We start from the raw sequence: 4623 nt of genomic DNA, 5'->3' as shown, positions 1-4623 counted from the left end.
AAAAGAACAGAGAGATAAAAGCCACTTTATTGAATTTTTTTATGAAGTTTATTTAAAGATAGAGGATTTTGTAGTGAAATTTTTTTTACAGAGCAAGCTAAATATTGGGCAACGTTTACAGTTTGACATTTGAGCAGATTGTGAGTCTTAGTTTCTGTTTTCCAAAAGAAGTTTGCTAATCTTGCCTCTTTCTCAGCAAAAAAAATCCAGTCTTATAATTATGTAAGTCTTGTCATAAAAAGCATAATAAGAGCTTCAAAAACATACTTGAAAACTGAATAAAAACAGTGGAGTTTTTGTGGCTAATGATTGTGGTTTAGCTCATTTAATGTAAGAAATTATGCTTCATACAATCTGATACATGACATAATCCTTTTGTGCTGCCCACACATGTCCCCAGATATTAGTTGACTGCACTGATTTGTTTAGTATGTGATGAAGACATCTGAAGTTACATTAGAAGGAAATATCCTGCTCTTTGGTCAGTCAGTGCTCTGAGCCTGCTGAAAAATGTCAGCGTGGTCTTGTCTAAAATCATAGCAGTTCTTTGTACACTGTCTTTCAACAAGAAATATTGCTAGTATTACATTTCCTCAGGATGTCTAAGTTACTCATCCTTAATGCTGACTCTCTGGAGAAAGGAATTTGTTAAATTGAAGTGAGGAGTGGTCATTCTGTCATGGACACAAGAGGCTTTTTTTTTTGGTCTCTTCTTTTTTTAACTGCTCAGTGAAGCAAGACATGGAACTCAGTTATTTAAAGGAGACACTGTCTGCTATATTTTGCATGTGATACATGAACTATAATCCATACATCAAGAACACCTCATTAGATACTCAAGATGGATCACACATGGAAAGAGAAATATACTTTTAACCTAGTAAGGGGACCTCATGCAGGTGGAAAGGCTGTGATTCATGATCTGAGATAGTTTTTCAGAGCTAATTAAATGCTACTGGTTCAATTACTTAAAACCTGATCATATATTATTGCTAGCTGAAAAGAAGTTAATGGTGGTGAGACGTTTTTCTTCCCATGGAAGATGTGACCCGAGCTAGGAAATGATTTATTGTTGGTCATCACAAGAAAAACTTGGAATATATCCCATTATTCTTTCTTGCTTGTTAGGAGGAAAAAGGTTCTGTTCTGTCTGAGCATGTTTGTTGAAGAGAGCAAATTTCTGCATAGCTGTGCTAGATAGTTGAAGGGTAAAGTGTGTTCTGGTGAACCACCAGCAACCAGAAGGTGTCACTGCAAGTGCACACCCTGAGAGACAGTGGATTGGGGAAGTTTTCAATGGTGCCATGTAAAGGAGTTTTTGGGTTATTTTGATAATGATAGTGGCTAAGATTATCTCCATGTGAAGTCCTCCTTCGCCAAGGCTCTATGCAGAGAGCTCTGCTGCATTGCAGCATCCTGACCAGTTCAATAAGGGGTAATTTTGAGCAGTTAAAGGGCAATCTGCCATATGTTGGTCCTTAATTTCATGTCATTTCCTGAGGGATGGCTGGAAATGTGAATGATGGTGCACGGGTAAGCATGTGAGTTAAACAGCTTCCTAGAAAATCCATGATTTTGGAATCAGCAGTGGGGAACGGTGGTTCTATATCCTAAACACACTCAACACCAGCTGTGAAGAAATGGTAGATTTTAGTTTATTGTCTTTAAATCTGGGGGCTTAGCTGTTCACGTTTAGCTGGTGGCTCAGTGAGCTACTGAAATGCTACAGTAAGACCAGTTACTCATTTTTAGCACAATCTCTCATTCATGGGGAGTTTGTAAAATGCACTTTTAAAAGCCCCATCCATAGAGCATTATCATGGACAAGATGAACCAAAAATCAGCCCTACCTTTTTAAAATGTATTTTAAGTGCCTCAAGTTACAAGCAGGCATATTATGATGGGATCTTCAAGTCTGACTGTAGCTTCCTACCCAAGGCAGAAACATTCTGCTGTATAAAATCTGTGCTTGAACTGCTCTTGACAAGAGAAGTAAGTGTAGCAGTGAAATATTCATAAAAAGAACCTGCATTGACTCAGGCTTTCTTGGCTTTGACACAGTCTCAAGTACATTTCCATGTGCAAGTTCCTGAGCTGTTGAACTTCCCGATGTTGGTCATGTTTCTAAATGAAAAGTGTTTCTTCTTTAAGAACAAAAGCAAGTTGGATAAGTAGTAATATCTTTTGTTAAGAAAAATGCCTACCTGCAAAATTAATAGGAAAATGTAGCATTACCAGACAACCAGAGGTGTTTGTGCCTGTGACACTGCCAGGCTGACTGTGTTTATTTCTGTAATAACTGCTGGGGTTGGAAAAATGGAAGTACTGAACAACTTCGTCTTTCTTGCTGATGTTTCGCATTTTATTTTATTCTGCTTAGTATTGGATCTTGAAAAGTCCAGGACCAGAGTCCAACTGAAGTAAGCCATCCTGTGTCCTCCCTTTAGTAATGCATGAGCTGATTAAACTTTGATTCTTTGGAGAGGGGTCAGTCTGTTCAGTGGTGCCGTGGAGTTTGAACATATCTCTTCTGTGTCTTGGTTTCTAAGCAGACACTCCATTATGCAATGCTACAATTGTGGGTGGCTGTCATTGCCATTGGGCATTGCTTGTGTGTGTAATGGGCAGCTGGGTTGGGATTCTGGGACCTAATCCAGCATTCAGACTTAAGAAGAAATTGTCCTCTCTTTCTCTTAATTGGAATACCATACTTTCAAATTGTATTTGGAATTAGACTCAATCCAGAGGCGTGGGGGGGGGGCGGGGGGGAGGAGGTTTCTAACCATTTGTTTTGCCTCATTTCAGCAACAGTCCCCAACCAAAACTGCACAATTGCTTAGGCTCCCATTAAATCTTTTCTCAGGGAGTGTCAATAAAGCGTAGTGGTGGTGAAGGATGTAATACACCCCATGGTTCCCTTCTGCATGTGAATGCAAGTTTCTCTGAGAGCTGATGCTTGCTGGTTTCTTTCCAGTCTGGGAAAGCACCTGCCTTCTACACAAATGCCTTGCTAATGGAACCCCAGCATGAGGCCTCTGGGTTTGTTGATTTTACACCAGTCTCATCTCAAACCTTTGAGGCACTTTGGGGCTGGCATTCACACCTCAATAACCTGCTTTTGTCAGCTTTTGGGGAGCTTTAGTTAAACTGTGAAAGTGTTCCTTAGCTGTATGTGTTAACGTTTCTTTGTGTGATTTGATGTTACCCAGTGAGGACCTGGTTATAATTGGCACATCAAGTGGAAAAATCCCACTCAGAGAGTAGTTATCAATAGATGGAGTCAAGGAGAGGGTTGAGGCTTCAGTCAACATAGATTTTTACTATGAGCTGGACAGTAGACGGGGGTATCTGGTTGAATCGCATCATTGCAGGCACAGTTAAACATGCTGATACAAATTCATAGACCTCTGCTCAAGAAACCCTTGTGTATCATAACCTGAGCAATTGTCTGGGGGCAACAGCAGGAGCACCTCTAGAGAAGCTGAGAGGCAAACTAAGCACTTTTAATGGCTGTCTTCAAGAGAGGAGGCAGCAGCACCAGAAAACAACTAGTTCATTGCATAGAGAAATATGGTTTCGTGACCTGGGTGAATGCAGATGGGAATTTCCATTAGCTAGAAGAGAAGTAGTGAGTGTTTTGAAGCTTGTAATGTTCCCTGAGGTCCCAGGAAATGGCTTGTTACGATAAATCATTTAGAAAGGGGTAAAACCCCCTTAATGGGACCTTAAAATGAGAGAATAATATGAACACAAATTACCGAACAAATGCCATAGTTCCATTATTATCAGGAAAGCTGTGTCTTACCTCAGCAAGATCTTTCAGTGTCCCTTATCACCTCCTGCTTGACCCTTGGTTTCTTGTCCCTGTGCAAGTACATGTGCACCCAGGCCATCAGCTGCCACCACGGCCAGTCAGCACCAAGAGCTGTTGGCTGCCAAACCCAGCAGAGATGACTACTGAGCCTCCTCTTCAGTGATCATCTTCTTTCTTCTGCAGCCTATGAGCTCTTTTTCCAGGTACCTGTAGGAACCTACTATCCCCAACACCACTGTCACATTTGTTCTATGTTGTCCTGAAGTGACAGGTACCAAGTGACAGGAAATGGCCACAAGTTACACCAGAGGATGTTTAGATTAGGTATTAGGAAAAAAACTTCACAGAATGGTTTGTAAAGCATTGGAATAGGCTGCCCAGGGAAGTGGTGGAGTCATCATCCCTGGACGCATTCAAAAAACGTGGCTATGGCACTTGAGGACATGTTTGAATGGTAAACATGGTGATGGTGCTTGGTTTGGTGCTGGTGGTTGGATTTAATGATGTTAAAGGTCTCTTTCAACTTTAGGCATCCTATGATTCTAAGAAGTTTGAGGTGGGAAGGGTTGGCCAGCAGATCAATGGCATGAGTGAACAGACCTCACTTAGCAGAGGCAGGACTTTCTTACACTTAAACTTAGTGTGTGTAGGAGTCATGCAGCTGGGGACCACTGTGCTTAAAACATGTTTTTATTTTCCTTTTATTTATTTTCAGGCATACACTTACAGCATTTGTGACATTAATGATCAGATCATGTCTTGGAGCAAAAATGCACTATCCATGGGAGGAATCAACATTTGACCAATAC

This window comes from Acanthisitta chloris, unplaced genomic scaffold (assembly GCF_000695815.1).
Source record: "Acanthisitta chloris isolate BGI_N310 unplaced genomic scaffold, ASM69581v1 scaffold9446, whole genome shotgun sequence".
NCBI classification, from domain to species: domain Eukaryota; kingdom Metazoa; phylum Chordata; class Aves; order Passeriformes; family Acanthisittidae; genus Acanthisitta; species Acanthisitta chloris.
This window is presented reverse-complemented; position numbering follows the sequence as displayed.